Source organism: Oncorhynchus keta, chromosome 2 (genome assembly GCF_023373465.1).
Source record: "Oncorhynchus keta strain PuntledgeMale-10-30-2019 chromosome 2, Oket_V2, whole genome shotgun sequence".
In the NCBI taxonomy this organism is placed as follows: Eukaryota; Metazoa; Chordata; class Actinopteri; order Salmoniformes; family Salmonidae; genus Oncorhynchus; species Oncorhynchus keta.
The window spans coordinates 73,600,301-73,617,971 of record NC_068422.1 but is presented as its reverse complement, the minus strand read 5'-3'; the positions used below and the strand labels follow the sequence as shown (position 1 = coordinate 73,617,971).

The window sequence follows — 17,671 nt, the reverse complement described above, 5'->3', positions numbered from 1 at the left end:
TGCATAGATGACATGCATTTGTTTCCACTGCCCATGATACAGGTGCAAGATAATGGTCCATTCTAAATCAAAACAAATGTCACACATATATTATTTAGTATATGTAAAGACACGATTAAATAAAGAATAGTCTGATGGGTGACAATATTAACCTATGAGTTGTGAATTATATATTATCACTTGTGAATGGTGCCGAGCATAAGAAACAATGCCTTTTTGGGGGGAATTTTTCTTATCGTAGTGGCACACCTCATGCAGCCTAGCCCGTAGGCCTATATGTTTTAATAAGGTTTGTATCACAACTAAAGTGGCCAAATAACTTCTTAAAATGAAGCATATTAATCCGCTTTACAAGGGGTGTAGAGCCTAACTGGCATACATATGCAGCGTGTGAGTTTCAAGTTTGGGGAAGATCATTTTCACCATAAAAATGCACCTTCATAATAAAAGCGTAACATGCATAATTGCATTTGCGGTCACTTTTGATAATGGTGTTTTCCGCTGCACTTATAATGTGAAGAAATAGCCTAGTAGTTTATTAACATTTTAAGCTTAACGTTCTGATCTGTTGCTTCAGCCACATTGCAATACATTTTTTTTTACAATTATGCTAGTGTTTGTATTAATTAATCTATTGCATCCCACAACTGTCCCAGAATGTGTTTGGAATATTTATTTCTCGCACAGAATAGAATAGGTCGACTTTTGTACTATGGAGGATCGTAGTTTGACATTGGCTAGTGCTTTTGCTGTTCGTTAGGCCTACTCATCTTGTTGGCTGATGAAAGTAAATGTGGACCGTTCTTCCAATGTCTTCAATATGCACCTCGGAATTGGATAAGGACGCGCACAGTTGCGTTCCCGATGTGTCTGTCTTCACTTGTAGCCCGTGAAAAAAACCCGATCACGTGACGGAGAGCCATGCTTCAGATTGCACAGCACACTCAGGCAGAAGGGTACAAGGCAGCACTCCGGTGCCGCAGTGAAATTCGAGGCATTATCAAGTGCTTTTCAAATTGTGAATGAGAAACTATTAGAGTGTGTATAGCCTGTGTATAGCCTGCGCAAGAAAACAAAGCAGAGCTCATGCCTTTTTCAAGCAACTTTTTTCAAATCATCATTAGAATTGCATCATGAAGCCTTACAATGTATTAAACATCAAAACATGTTGCCCAACGTTTGTAGAACATCTAAAGTTAAATTAATAACTCTAAATTAAGACTATAGTAATAACTATTTCTTTGTTAACTGACCAACACAGAATAGAGGCATGTGTGCACTCCCTCAAATCGTTTGGAGAAAATATTTATATTTTATTCAGCTTTGTTCAATTATATTCTTCATACTATAAAATAATGCTACGGAATTATAAGCAAATATTGTCTGCTAAATGAACTAGTGTAGCCCACAGCCATTTGACATAGCCACATCAGGACCTAGCGTAATGACATCTCAGGGTATGCTATTATGTTCTTCTGAAATAGACTACATTTTCTTCATATCTTGCTTCTTTAGATCTGTCTAAAATAAATAATGGATTGTGAAGGTGTTGGCTATATTACATGGATTTATTAGACTTTTTAAAATGGCTTGTAGGCTATGTGTGGAAGCCAGGAGATGCTAAATGTGTTTATGTTTATTAACGGTCAATTACCGTGAAACCGACAGTTATTTGCTTGACAATCACCGGCTGATGAAATTTCATGGCCGCCACAGCCCTAACTGTGCCTCAATATTTCTGGTAAATATGGCACACTGGACCTGATGCTTAGAAATTAATAACACATCCGGTCGAAGAAACATTTAAGTGGTTTCAATTGATTTAGTTTAAATCCTCAGACTGTGACAAAAAAATCCAGTTCATACATCCAGTGTTTTATGTTAGATATGATATCAAACCCATTTTCACTCCCTCCAATAATTATGTATCATTTCTCCAATCTGCTTATTACAGGATATCCCGGCCACTTGCCATCTTTCACAGATCAAGACTTTATGGACCTTTTTAGATGAAAAATTATCAATACAGGAAGAAACGTCAGCAGAAATGCGTTGAAACATTGGCAACGCTGAGCCACTATCCATGCCAGCATCAATACTTTAGCCGCCAGCTCATAACTTATTTTTTTTAATGCATAATTGAATCTGACCAATGTTTTCTTCAGCCGTTAAAATGTAGAGCCGTTTTTAAACAATAAAAGGAGTGCTCCATTGAGTTTTTATTGGCTACTCTTTCTCGTTTACATAGCATATGTACAGTAGATATATGGCTCTAGACACTGTAGCAGCCATTCCTACTATAATCTGTGCATCTTAGCCTACAGAGGTGAAAGGGGTTGTATTAATTTACAACTGTTTGCTTTCTCCAGTCCCTTAACTTGCTATAGATGTAGAAGGTGTGGTGAGATAGAGAGTCTGCTCTCACCTTTTTATAGCTGTGGCTGAAAAGGGGAAGAGGGTCTCATTGAGGTGAGGTGTGCGCGCCGTGCGTGTGTGTGCGTGTCTGGGTAGGTGTTTGTACGTGTGTGCACACCAGTATGTGTGAGAGCGCCTCTTGTGTGTTCCTGTGTGTGTGTCTGAAATAGGAAGTGGACGTGTCACCATGTTATTTTAGGCCCATTAGTCCTGGGTTTGCGTGACTAGGGCTGGAAGTGGGGCTGTGGAGGGCTGACTTAGCTGAAACAAGGTTTTGGGTACAGTAGGGGAGGATTGTCTGACCTCACCCTGGGTGTGTGCTGAGTGTGTGCAGGTGTGTGCATTGCTTTAGTGTATTTGTGTGTATGCTTTAGTCTGTGTGTTTGTGCTTGCATCTGGATGAGGAATGGGAGAACTTGAAGATGCTCTCTCTTGCTCTCGCGCTCTCGCTCTAGCTCTAGCTCTCTCTCGCTCACTCTCTTGTCTCTCGCCCTCTCTTGCTCGCTCTCTCTCGCTCTCTCGCTCTCTGCCTTTGCCCTGCTGTGCTCCAGACAGTGTGTGACAGTGAGCAGCCAGCGCTGCTGAGATGGTTTTATGCACAGTGAAGTGTAACGTGAGCGTAACGTGAGCAGAGTTATTCTCAGCTCCTTTACACAAGAACAACAAGAGCTGAAGGACGAGAGAGAGAGCAAGAGAGCGAGAGAGAGAGAGAAAGAGAGAGCATCTAAGAGAGAGCATCTTCAAGTTCTCCCATCCCTCGTCCAGATGCAAGCACAAACACACAGACTAAAGCATACACACAAATACAGTAAAGCAATGCACACACCTGCACATATGATTGCACGCGCACACACACACACACAAAGTTATTATTACATTTGTTTCAACAATTGATTGAGAGAAAGGTGATATATGCATTTTATATTCACATTATAAATTAAATGAGGTCAAGGTGGTGGCATTTAATGATGCAATGTTTTATATTAAGCTGCTAGCATAAGAGAGAGCGAGAGAGCGAGAGAGCGAGAGAGAGAGAGAGAGAGAGAGAGAGAGAGAGAGAGAGAGAGAGAGAGAGAGAGAGAGAGAGAGCGAGAGCGAGAGAGAGAGAGAGAGAGAGAGAGAGAGAGAGAGAGAGAGAGAGAGAGAGAGAGAGAGAGCGAGAGAGAGAGAGAGAGAGAGAGAGAGGAGAGAGAGAGAGAGAGAGAGAGAGAGAGAGAGAGAGAGAGAGAGAGAGAGGGAGGGAGAGAGAGAGAGAAGAGAGAGAGAGAGAGAGAGCGAGAGAGAGAGAGAGAGAGAGAGAGAGAGAGAGAGAGAGAGAGAGAGAGAGAGAGAGAGAGAGAGAGAGAGAGAGAGAGAGAGAAACAGTAAAAGGAATCGTTGCTCTCTTGGCCCCGGCATGCATTGGCGACCCTGCAACAATTCTCATTTGTTTTGCAATAGAGCTTAATAAATATTGATTTACTATTTTAATTACATGCTAATCTCAAAACACATAGGTGCCAGCTTTATGGCTCTCTCAAGACATAGGGCAAATTTCCTCTTTGCAAATATTTATTAGTGACGTGGTCCAGAGAGGACTATAAAAGTGAATAGTGATCATTAAACAGACAGTAACTGTCTACAAGTGTCAATATCAGCCACGCCAGTGGACAGGCCAACCAATCAATTGTAATATAATTGTGCTGCCCCTTTAAGAGCTATGTAAATCAAGTAAGGAGATAAAACTGCTCCAAAGTTGTTACTATGAAATAGTTATGATGATTAATAGTGAATATGCTGCATAGGTAGGTTGAAGACATTACATTAGAAATATGATTTAAAATGATGTACTGTCAGTTCAGCTGTGTAAAATAGTTTTTGTCTCAGTCTAATTCCAATAAAATGCTACATTGAATAAGAAAACAATTACTAAAATACAAATAACAAATTTGAAGTATGAAATAAATTTGAAAGCAGGGAAACAAATTCATTTGTTAGCAATTTTTTCTCTCCTCTCTCTCTCTCCTTTTTCTCTCTCTGCCTTTCTCATTTTCTCCCTCCTTTCCTAATACTTCCATCAGTGAGATATATTGAAACTGAGACTGCATTAAGGTGATTAGAAAGCTGAGATATTCAGGGGAAAGCTTGTCTTTTTCAAAGGGGGAAATCCTGATTATGGGTAAACAACTTACTATTCATCTCCTCAGTGTTTCATTTGAACTGAACAAAATGGGCATAAAATAGTATAGAATATAGTATATTGTTTTGTATTACTTATATGTGAGTATGCGTGTGTGAGAATATGTATGTATTTGGGAATAATCTATGCGCTGTGCAAGGTTTGCATGGTTTGTTCCTCAGATCAAGGTTGCTGGTTTAATTGAGCCTCAACTGGACCAAGAGCTGAAAGAGCAGAGAGACCTGCATCGATTAGCTATGATATGGTTCCAATATGGCCGCTCGATCAGGCTTCGTGAGCAGCTCCCTCAGGACTTTGATTTCTCCGTCAAACAACAATCCTGGACCCTGGCCTTCAAAGAGAAGCACCATCTTTGTTGTTGTTTTCCCCAATGTTTGAGCGATGTCACCCAGGTCGATGTTATCCTTGTCCATAAAGACTCTCCCACACCGGAATCGCCATGGAAATAGCTCCAGCTGGCCCTCTCCACGGCAACGGCCAATACTGGTCAATCCCCCATGCTGACGGATTTGCATTGTGCTCCTAAAGAAGCCTGTGCAACACATTGACAACATTTAATTCTGTAACGCAGCTCACATTCTACCCAGTGGCTTCAGCAGCACATCATTACATTCTGCAGCTTTCCCTTTCTCCTTATCTGAGTGTTGACCAGGACCACTCTGTCAACAGCATCTATGACAGGACCAGGTGCAGCTTAGCGTAACGTCAGAGGAGCGGTGCGGTACTAGCGAGAGGCTAACCGTCTAACCGTCTCTGCTAATTGCCTCATTAATGATTCACCGGTGTAAGCCTGCTCTAGCACTTTTCTGTGGGGAGCAAATTGTTCTGATTAGTTTGCCTCTGTCAATTATTGATGAGGCAAACGACCTCAAGTGCTAACACCTTGCTTTGGTGCTGCGGAGTGGCCAACCGTTCCCATCGCTGGGTGGCTGTGTTGTTCACACTGCTAGAGTATTGTCTTGCTCCCGAACACAGCTTACCTCTTAGCCAGGGGTGTATTCAGGACTGTGTTGGTTCTCTCAGAGTGGATGAGTGTAGCCCTGGGGCAGTGAATGTGATCTCTAAAAGCGTCTGCTAAATGGCATATATTATTTATTATTATTAGTTGTATGGATACTCACGAACACTGAGTCTAGCACAGGTTACTGGATGGAGACTCCTCACAAAACTAGAACAGAACAGGACTTTATTTAGGAGGCCTGGGTAAGGCCAAAATTCCACAAATGTTTCAATTAATTATTTATCAATTATGCTTTAATTAAAACTTCTTAGGGCTGCAATCCCGTTAACGGGATCGATATGACAACAGCCAGTGAAAGTGCAAGGAGCCAAATTCAAAACAACAGAAATCTCATAATTAAAATTCCTCAAACATACATGTATCTTATACCGTTTTAAAGGTCATCTTGTTGTTAATCCCACCACAGTGTCCGGTTTCAAATAGGCTTTACAGCGAAAGCACCACAAACGATTATGTTAGGTCACCACCAACTCACAGAAAAACACAGCCATTTTTCCAGCCAAAGAGAGGAGTCACAAAAAGCACAAATAGAGATCAAATGTATCACTAACCTTTGATGATCTTCATCAAATCAAATCAAATCAAATCAAATCAAATTTATTTATATAGCCCTTCGTACATCAGCTGATATCTCAAAGTGCTGTACAGAAACCCAGCCTAAAACCCCAAACAGCAAACAATGCAGGTGTAAAAACACGGTGGCTAGGAAAAACTCCCTAGAAAGGCCAAAACCTAGGAAGAAACCTAGAGAGGAACCGGGCTATGTGGGGTGGCCAGTCCTCTTCTGGCTGTGCCGGGTAGAGATTATAACAGAACATGACCAAGATGTTCAAATGTTCATAAATGACCAGCATGGTCGAATAATAATAAGGCAGAACAGTTGAAACTGGAGCAGCAGCACAGTCAGGTGGACTGGGGACAGCAAGGAGCCTTCATGTCAGGTAGTCCTGGGGCACGGTCCTAGGGCTCAGGTCAGTTGAAACTGGAGCAGGAGCATGGCCAGGTGGACTGGGGACAGCAAGGAGTCCTCATGTCAGGTAGTCCTGGGACATGGTCCTAGGGCTCAGGTCCTCCGAGAGAGAGAAAGAAAGAGAGAAGGAGAGAATTAGAGAACGCACACTTAGATTCACACAGGACACCGAATAGGACAGGAGAAGTACTCCAGATATAACAAACTGACCCTAGCCCCCGACACATAAACTACTGCAGCATAAATACTGGAGGCTGAGACAGGAGGGGTCAGGAGACACTGTGGCCCCATCCGAGGACACCCCGGACAGGGCCAAACAGGAAGGATATAACCCCACCCACTTTGCCAAAGCACATCCCCCACACCACTAGAGGGATATCTTCAACCACCAACTTACCATCCTGAGACAAGGCCGAGTATAGCCCACAAAGATCTCCGCCACGGTACAACCCAAGGGGGGCAACCCAGACAGGCCGACCACAACAGTGAATCAACCCACCCAGGTGACGCACCCCCCAGGGACGGCACGAGAGAGCCCCAGCAAGCCAGTGACTCAGCCCCCGTAACAGGGTTAGAGGCAGAGAATCCCAGTGGAAAGAGGGGAACCGGCCAGGCAGAGACAGCAAGGGCGGTTCGTTGCTCCAGAGCCTTTCCGTTCACCTTCCCACTCCTGGGCCAGACTACACTCAATCATATGACCCACTGAAGAGATGAGTCTTCAGTAAAGACTTAAAGGTTGAGACCGAGTTTGCGTCTCTGACATGGGTAGGCAGACCGTTCCATAAAAATGGAGCTCTATAGGAGAAAGCCCTGCCTCCAGCTGTTTGCTTAGAAATTCTAGGGACAATTAGGAGGCCTGCGTCTTGTGACCGTAGCGTACGTGTAGGTATGTACGGCAGGACCAAATCAGAGAGGTAGGTAGGAGCAAGCCCATGTAATGCTTTGTAGGTTAGCAGTAAAACCTTGAAATCAGCCCTTGCTTTGACAGGAAGCCAGTGTAGAGAGGCTAGCACTGGAGTAATATGATCAAATTTTTTGGTTCTAGTCAGGATTCTAGCAGCCGTATTTAGCACTAACTGAAGTTTATTTAGTGCTTTATCCGGGTAGCCGGAAAATAGAGCATTGCAGTAGTCTAACCTAGAAGTGACAAAAGCATGGATTAATTTTTCTGCATCATTTTTGGACAGAAAGTTTCTGATTTTTGCAATGTTACGTAGATGGAAAAAAGCTGTCCTCGAAATGGTCTTGATATGTTCTTCAAAAGAGAGATCAGGGTCCAGAGTAACGCCGAGGTCCTTCACAGTTTTATTTGAGACGACTGTACAACCATTAAGATTAATTGTCAGATTCAACAGAAGATCTCTTTGTTTCTTGGGACCTAGAACAAGCATCTCTGTTTTGTCCGAGTTTAATAGTAGAAAGTTTGCAGCCATCCACTTCCTTATGTCTGAAACACATGCTTCTAGCGAGGGCAATTTTGGGGCTTCACCATGTTTCATTGAAATGTACAGCTGTGTGTCATCCGCATAGCAGTGAAAGTTTACATTATGTTTTCGAATAACATCCCCAAGAGGTAAAATATATAGTGAAAACAATAGTGGTCCTAAAACAGAACCTTGAGGAACACCGAAATGTACAGTTGATTTGTCAGAGGACAAACCATTCACAGAGACAAACTGATATCTTTCCGACAGATAAGATCTAAACCAGGCCAGAACTTGTCCGTGTAGACCAATTTGGGTTTCCAATCTCTCCAAAAGAATGTGGTGATCGATGGTATCAAAAGCAGCACTAAGGTCTAGGAGCACGAGGACAGATGCAGAGCCTCGGTCCGATGCCATTAAAATGTCATTTACCACCTTCACAAGTGCCGTCTCAGTGCTATGATGGGGTCTAAAACCAGACTGAAGCATTTCGTATACATTGTTTGTCTTCAGGAAGGCAGTGAGTTGCTGCGCAACAGCCTTCTCTAAAATCTTTGAGAGGAATGGAAGATTCGATATAGGCCGATAGTTTTTTATATTTTCTGGGTCAAGGTTTGGCTTTTTCAAGAGAGGCTTTATTACTGCCACTTTTAGTGAGTTTGGTACACATCCAGTGGATAGAGAGCCGTTTATTATGTTGAACATAGGAGGGCCAAGCACAGGAAGCAGCTCTTTCAGTAGTTTAGTTGGAATAGGGTCCAGTATACAGCTTGAAGGTTTAGAGGCCATGATTATTTTCATCATTGTGTCAAGAGATATAGTACTAAAACACTTGAGCGTCTCTCTTGATCCTAGGTCCTGGCAGAGTTGTGCAGACTCAGGACAACTGAGGTTTGGAGGAATACGCAGGTTTAAAGAGGAGTCCGTAATTTGCTTTCTAATAATCATAATCTTTTCCTCAAAGAAGTTCATGAATTTATCACTGCTAAAGTGAAAGTCATCCTCTCTTGGGGAATGCTGCTTTTTAGTTAGCTTTGCCACAGTATCAAAAAGGAATTTCGGATTGTTCTTATTTTCCTCAATTAAGTTAGAAAAATAGGACGATCGAGCAGCAGTAAGGGCTCTTCGGTACTGCACGGTACCGTCCTTCCAAGCTAGTCGGAAGACTTCCAGTTTGGTGTGGCGCCATTTCCGTTCCAATTTTCTGGAAGCTTGCTTCAGAGCTCGGGTATTTTCTGTGTACCAGGGAGCTAGTTTCTTATGAGACATTTTTTCATTTTTAGGGGTGCAACTGCATCTAGGGTATTGCGCAAGGTTAAATTGAGATCCTCAGTTAGGTGGTTAACGGATTTTTGTCCTCTGGCGTCCTTGGGTAGATGACACTCATAAGACTTCATGTTACACAATATATGTATGTTTTGTTTGATAAAGTTAATATTTCAGTATGCATTGGCGCGTTACGTTCACTAGTTCCAAAAACATCCGGTGATATTACAGAGAGCCACATCATTTTACAGAAATACTCATTATAAATGTTGATGAAAATACAATTGTTAGACATGGAAATATAAATATACCTCTCCTTAATGCAACAACTGTGTCATATTTCAAAACAACTTTACGGAAAAAGCAAACCATGCAATAATCTGAGAACAGCGCTAAGAAAAAAAATGATCCGCCATGTTGGAGTCAACAGAAATCAGAAATAATATTATAAGTATTTCCTTACCTTTGATGATCTTCATCAGAATGCACTCACAGGAATCCTAGTTCCACAATTAATGTTTGTTTTGTTCGATAATGCCCATTATTTATGTCCAAGTAGCTACTTTTGTTAGCGGGTTTAGTACACAAATCCAAACACTCGGGTTGGTCCAGCCGAACGTCGGACAAAAACTTCAAAAAGTTATATTGCAGGTCGTAGAAACTTTTCAAACTAAGTACAGAATAATTCATTAGGATATTTTTATCATAAATCTTCAAGAACGCTCCAACCGGAGAAGTCCATTGTCTGTAGAAAAGCCATGGAACGCTATCATGTGAAATGCTCCTGACCAGGACCTGGCTCTCTGCCAGACCACTGACTCAAAGAGCTCTCATCCGGCTCCACATCACAGTAGAAGCCTCATTCAAGTTTCTAAAGACATCTAGTGGAAGCCATAGGAAGTAAACATAACCAATATCCCACTGTATATTCAATAGGGGCTGGGTTGAAAATCGACCAACCTCAGATTTCCCACTTCCTGTTTGGATTTCTTCTCAGGTTTTTGCCGCCTGCCATATGAGTTCTGTTATACTGACAGACATCATTCAAACAGTTTTAGAAAATTCAGAGTGTTTTCTAATCAATACTAATAGTAATAGGCATATATTAGCAACTGGGACTGAGGAGCAGGCTGTTTACTCTGGGCACCTCTGGGCATCTTTCATCCAAGCTACTCAATACGGCCACTGCAGCCATAAGAGGTTTTAAGATACAAATGTAAAATATATGTCAACCAAACTTCCTCCAAAGGACCTTTCTATGGGTCCTGTTTATTGTAGTTTTGTGAGGAATCAGCCTTCTGTACTGGGACAAAGCAGTAGCTTACAGTTGTTTTCTTCTGAATCTGGTATGTAAGCAGTACACACTGTATCCTCACAGGGAAGGGCACGTGTGTGTGCTGCCCTGAACCACCTGCGTATGTTGGGCCTCAGCTGGAGAAAGAGAGGCTTTGTTTGTGAACAAGTGACTCACCCGGGCCATACTGATATGGTAGTACACATTGAGGCCTTACTCTCTCCTGTTTTCATGTAGGAAATCATGTCTGACCATTTTGTAAAATGTAAAGAGATGATGATGAAAGTACATGGGAGGCAGGCAGTGATAATTATTACCACCTGAGATTAAAGCAACATTTTAAACTTGGTGGTTTGAGCCCTGAATGCTGATTTAAAAAAATACAAATTATTTCACCTTTATAACCAGGTAAACAAGTTCTCATTTACAACTGCGACCTGGCCAAGATAAAGCAAAGCAGTGTGACAAAAACAATGACACAGAGTTACATGGAATAAACAAGCATACAGTCAACACATTAGAAAAAAGAAAGTCTATATACAGTGTGTGCAAATGGAATGAGGAGGTATGGCAATAAATAGGACATAGTAGCAAAGAAATGACAATTTAGCAGATTAACACTGGAGTGATAGATGAGCAGAAGATGATGAGCAGATGATGGTATGTAAGTAGTGATACTGGTCTGCAAAAGAGCAGAAAAGTAAATAAAAACAATAAGGGGATGAGTTAGGTAGATTGGGTGGGCTATTTACAGATGGACTATGTACAGCTGCAGCGATCGGTTAGCTGCTCAGATAGCTGATGTTTAAAGTTAGTGAGGGAACTTTAAGTCACCAGCTTCAGCGATTTTTGCAATTTGTTCCAGTCACTGGCAGCAGAGAACTGGAAGGAAAGGTCGGCCAACGGAGGTGTATTTGGCTTTGGGGATGACCAGTGAGATATACCTGCTGGAGCGCGTGATACGGGTGGGTGTTGCTATGGTGACCAGTGAGCTGAGATAAGGCAGAGCTTTACCTAGCATAGACTTGTAGATGACCTGGAGCCAGTGGGTCTGGCGACAAATATGTAGCGAGGGCCAGCCGACTAGAGCATACAGGTCGCAGTGGTGGGTGGTATAAGGCGCTTTGGTAACAAAACGGATGGCACTGTGATAGACTGCATCCAATTTGCTGAGTAGGTATTGTGTATTGGTTCCTGACTTCCCTGAACAGTTGCATATCGCAAGGGACTATTCGCGAGGTTTGATTGGACTAGGGACTATTGGTTGGCTGATTGGCTGACAGCCGTGGTATATCAGACCGTATACCACAGGTATGACAAAACATAGATTTTTACTGCTCTAATTTAGTTGGTAAACATTTTATAATAGTAATAAGGCACCTCGGGGGTTTGTGATATATGGCCACAATACCACGGCTAAGGGCTGTGTCCAGGCACTCCGCGTTGCATCGTGCAAAGAACAGGCCATACACTACACCCCCTCGGGCCTTATTGCTTACGTGGTATACCGGACCCACATCATCATAGGTTATAGTAATGAGAGCAGGGATTTTATGATTCTAGGATTTTAGCATTTTAGCAAGAGTTGTTCCGAATAGCTGTGTGTGTGTGTGTGGTGTGTGTGTGTGTGTGTGTTTGTGTGGTGTGTGTGTGTATGACTTCTAACATTTTTTACATGCGCTTTTCTGGATTTTTTAAATGTTATTCTGCCTCTTACTGTTCAAATAAACCTACCATTAAAATTATAGACTGATCATTTCTTTGTCAGTAGGCAAATGTACAAAATCAGCAGGGGATCAAATACCTTTTTCCCTCACTGTAGCTGTTGTTCTCTGTCTAATGGCCCACCCACACACAACCCGTATGAATCATCCCAAACCTCTAATCTACCTGGGGGGGTAGGAAACCTTTCAAGCATTTTTCAGCAAAATATCAACCCAAATATCAACCCAAAGCACTCTCTCACAGTGGCATGACTGCCTGGCTTTAGATAGTAAACACAGGCTAGATAAAGGAACTGATGTGTCAGTTATTGATGTGTAGTGCTCCTTCACTGTGAGTCTGTATAATCACTCTGTTGTCGGCCATGTTGTTATACACTGAGGACACAAAACATTAAGCACACCTGCTCTTTCCATGACGCAGTCTGACCAGGTGAATCCAGGTGAAAGCTATGATCCCTTATTGATGTCACTTGTGAAATCCACTTAAATCAGTGCAGATGAATGGAAGGAGACAGGTTAAAGAAGGATTTTTAAGCCTTGAGACAATTGAGACATTGATTGTGTATGTGTGCCATTCAGAGGGTTAAATGGGCAACAGTTTCCCGAGTGTATCAAGAATCAAGAATAGTCCACCACTGTGGGAAGCATTGGAGTCAACATGGGCCAGTATCCCTGTGCAAAGCTTAGGTGTTCTTAATGTTTGGTATACTCAAATGTTTTTTTCTATTGTAATAATGGCTCAAGGATATCAGAACTGACCAAATAGATACTGAAGGATGCATTCTAGAGATTAATATATCATAAAACTATAAACTTAATGAGTATTATTCTGAAGACTCAAACCCAGAGAGTGATCTTTGACTGAGGGGTTGTGTTTAATCCAGAGGTTAGACTCATCCATGCAGTTAGTGAGCGGCCTCTGTAGCCATCTCTGTCTCTCTGGCCTTAATTGAAGCTGATGAAGGAGTCACCCCCCATGCAGCCGCCGCTGTCGCTCAGAATCTCAGCGTCGATGCAGTCAGACCGTACACACTCACAGGGTGGTCACCGGCCCTTTGTTTTTACACAGGCACCAGGGAGGGCACCACCGTCCCAAATAACAGTGAGTCAGCCTGCGTCATGGCTGTGACATGGTGGGCCCTAGTTTCTGTGGAGGTTATGGTGGGGTCCCTCTCGCTCTTTCACTGACAGTCATGTGTGTCTGTGTGTGTGTGTGTGTGGGGGGGGGGGCACAAAAAGGGCACACAGATGGGTGGTCTGACTCATACACATTTAACGACCTGTACTGTTTCTCTCTCTCTTTCTCTCTTTCCTTCTCCCTCTCTCTCTCACTCTCTCTTTCCTTCTCCCTCTCTCTCTCACTCTCTCTTTCCTTCTCCCTCTCTCTCTCTTTCCTTCTCCCTCTCTCTCGCTCTCGCTCGGTCTCTCTCTCTATTGTCCTCTCTTTCTCCCTCTCTCTCGCTCGGTCTCTCTCTCTATTGTCCTCTCTTTCTCCCTCTCTCTCGCTCGGTCTCTCTCTCTATTGTCCTCTCTTTCTCCCTCTCTCTCGCTCGGTCTCTCTCTCTCTATTGTCCTCTCTTTCTCCCTCTCTCTCGCTCGGTCTCTCTCTCTCTATTATCCTCTCTTTCTCCCTCTATTGTCCTCTCTTTCTCCCTCTCTCTCGCTCGGTCTCTCCCTCTCTTGTTCTCTCTCCATGTCTGCAGATAACCTGGCGACTGAACGCTGATGACTTTAGAGTGACTGACCAATGGCATGAGGAACCCCACAAAGCACAACAACATCTAAAGATGACTTCACTGGAGAAGAAGAAAAGACCCCTAAAAGACCCCCTGCAGAGAAATGCTTCAGAGCCTCTTCCTACTCCCACTTTCCTCTCCGCTATTTTACCTCCAGCTTTTTTGTAAGAAAACAAAAACAAAAACAAAACACTGACTCAAATGATGTATCAAGATGATTGACAACATCAGAAGAATATTACTGGAGAAACCATTTCCTCTGTAGGGGGGGAGGGACGGGGTAAACAAAACTTTGATGCATGTTACTGTAAGTAGTTCATCTAAAAACCAACCTTTTTCCCCCAAGTGGGATCCTCCACTAAGAAGACTCATCCAAGTCCAGCATTCCTGATATAGGATAAAATACCCAAGCAACCCAGCTCCTCCCTCTGAAATCCCTTACTCTATCTTCCCTATCAGAGGTCATTGTAACTACCATTGACAATATGTTCCTCGTTTTAGAGAACTTACTTCCTGTATCATTTTGGAGTTAGTTGGACTGTAAGACTACTATAGTGTGTACTATTTGCATAATGAACCAGTCTTCCTCTCCAATGGACATGAGTGATGTACTATAGCATGGATCTGACTTTACTGTGTTCCTCAGTATGCTTGTAGATCACAAAACTCATAATTGTGAATAGTACAATGATTACACCTTTTTAATCCTAGATTCCTATCTTTACCAGGCAGTATTAACTTAAGATATACTATGTAGGACATTTTGTTGACCTGTACATTTGACTAAATGCATAGAAATGCAAGTAATAGCTCACTGTATTATTTGAATACCTGCAGACATATTAGGGAAACATTTCTGTCTATAAAGACAATGGGACTGTGACTAAGTCATATAGTGTTGACTATATTATGAAGGTAGAACCAATAATAAAGTATTAGAGAGTAAACATACTATAGTATCCTCAGCAGGGTCCCCAATGCATCTATGTCATGTGTCTACCTGAGATCTGTGGGCGGCCAATCTTGTATTTGGTTTGTTTCTTTGTTTGTTTCCTCATCCCTTTTGAATAGCTTGTACCAATGGCCCCTCTGGGCTCTGTACTGTGGTCTCTCTCATGGACCTCTCATAGGGCAACACATGTCCTCAGCTAAGGCAGGTGTCTCTATCTCTCTCTCCCACAACACCTGGCATGGTTTACCCAGGTGCTCCTCTGTACGGCCAAACAAGGCGAACGGATCATCACAGTATGATTTCAAGGTTGCAGAAACCATATTGACTTTTGACCTATCTCAAACTGTCTACTGAAGACATAACAACAACCAGACCAACTACAGCTGTTGGTGCAAGAGAGGATACTGTGCATGGAACGCAACGCACGCAAGATAACCTGAAAGCATCTTCATCCTCTTGCATCCTCTACCTATCGATGTGCTTCCAGGACAAACCTGATACCTAAACAGCCCCTCGCCTGCTCCCACAATCCTCTCTGCTCCTCCTCTCGCCCATCCCAGAGACTCATGAGGAGAGAGCCAGTCGATCTGTTTCTAAACGTTACGGATGGACGCTCGTCGTGACGGTTAAAAACAAACACATACACACGCGCATACACACATATACCCACCCCCACACACATAAACACTCTCAAAGGGAGACAAGTGGAATACAGTGGTGTATGTATGTATATTCTGTATGTATAGAACCCTCAGCTGTAAGTAGTACATGTTGACATGTAGATGAAAATATGCATTGTGATCCTAATACCTACCGGAGACAGGCTGGTGGCCGTTGATTCAGAAAGAGGAAGAGACACTCTCTCTAAGCCAATGGAAGCACTCTATCCTATGTTTTCAGGGTACATACTCTTAAGTTTCCTTAATGACAGAAAATATAATGTGATGGAAATACTGTTCCTTTTAAAAAAGGACCTCCTAAGCAAAACCACCGAGCTGAATGGGTTTTAAGCACTTTGAAGGGATGATAACGCCCCCTTTGATGTCAGAAAGAACCTGGCCAGAGTGAGAGAGCAGGGGGTGTGGAGGGTGGAGGGGGTGGGGGGCGAGGGGGGGGGCAAACTGGGGCGCTCCAATTAAGTGGCAGTGCACAAAGTGGCGTGGGGCGCCCTGCCAGGAACTGTCTATTCATCCCATGTCAAAGGGATTTACACATCTCAATGAGTCAACAGCACTGCCAGGGCTGCCAGCAGCACGGGGAACAGGGGACGAGAGGAATACAGGAAAAGAGGAGAGGTGGAAAGGTAGAATAGAGGTGAGGAGGGGGAGATGTAAAGAGAGAAAAGGAGTGCAGAGGACAGGAGACGGAAAAGGGCAGAGATGTAGAGCGACAGAGAGGAGAGAGAACAGCAGAGATGTAGAGACAGAGAGGAGAGAGAACAGCAGAGATGTAGAGCGACAGAGAGGAGAGAGAACAGCAGAGATGTAGAGAGACAGAGAGGAGAGAGAACAGCAGAGATGTAGAGCGACAGAGAGGAGAGAGAACAGCAGAGATGTAGAGAGACAGAGAGGAGAGAGAACAGCAGAGATGTAGAGAGACAGAGAGGAGAGAGAACAGCAGAGATGTAGAGACAGAGAGGAGAGAGAACAGCAGAGATGTAGAGAGACAGAGAGGAGAGAGAACAGCAGAGATGTAGAGCGACAGAGAGGAGAGAGAACAGCAGAGATGTAGAGAGACAGAGAGGAGAGAGAACAGCAGAGATGTAGAGCGACAGAGAGGAGAGAGAACAGCAGAGATGTAGAGACAGAGAGGAGAGAGAACAGCAGAGATGTAGAGCGACAGAGAGGAGAGAGAACAGCAGAGATGTAGAGAGACAGAGAGGAGAGAGAACAGCAGAGATGTAGAGACAGAGAGGAGAGAGAACAGCAGAGATGTAGAGACAGAGAGGAGAGAGAACAGCAGAGATGTAGAGAGACAGAGAGGAGAGAGAACAGCAGATATGTAGAGCGACAGAGAGGAGAGAGAACAGTAGAGATGTAGAGCGACAGAGAGGAGAGAGAACAGCAGAGATGTAGAGCGACAGAGAGGAGAGAGAACAGCAGAGATGTAGAGAGACAGAGAGGAGAGAGAACAGCAGAGATGTAGAGAGACAGAGAGGAGAGAGAACAGCAGAGATGTAGAGAGACAGAGAGGAGAGAGAACAGCAGAGATGTAGAGACAGAGGAGAGAGAACAGCAGAGATGTAGAGCGACAGAGAGGAGAGAGAACAGCAGAGATGTAGAGCGACAGAGAGGAGAGAGAAGGGTAGAGATGTAGAGCGACAGAGAAGAGAGAGAAGGGTAGAGATGTAGAGCGACAGAGAGGAGAGAGAAGGGTAGAGATGTAGAGCGACAGAGAAGAGAGAGAAGGGTAGAGATGTAGAGTGACAGAGAGGAGAGAGAAGGGTAGAGATGTAGGGCTACAGAGAGGAGAGAGAAGGGCAGAGATGTAGAGCTACAGAGAGAGAAGGGTAGAGATGTAGGGCTACAGAGAGGAGAGATAAGGGCAGAGATGTAGGGCTACAGAGAGGAGAGATAAGGGTAGAGATGTAGAGCTACAGAGAGGAGACAGACGGGTAGAGATGTAGAGCGACAGAGAAGAGAGAGAAGGGTAGAGATGTAGAGCGACAGAGAGGAGAGAGAAGGGTAGAG

At 43.5% G+C, this 17,671-nt stretch overlaps 1 protein-coding gene across 2 annotated transcripts in view; it reads left to right on the top strand.

Annotated features, from left to right (window-relative positions):
• LOC118360013 (transcription factor Maf-like) overlaps positions 1-16,049 on the top strand; it is a 157,549-nt gene extending 141,500 nt beyond the window's left edge. For both annotated transcript variants that reach the window (XR_008083398.1, XM_035739035.2), the window contains one exon: positions 13,997-16,049. The gene's annotated coding sequence lies outside the window, so the exon portion shown is untranslated. The remainder of the gene's footprint in view (positions 1-13,996) is intronic.
• Positions 16,050-17,671: the final 1,622 nt, after the last annotated feature.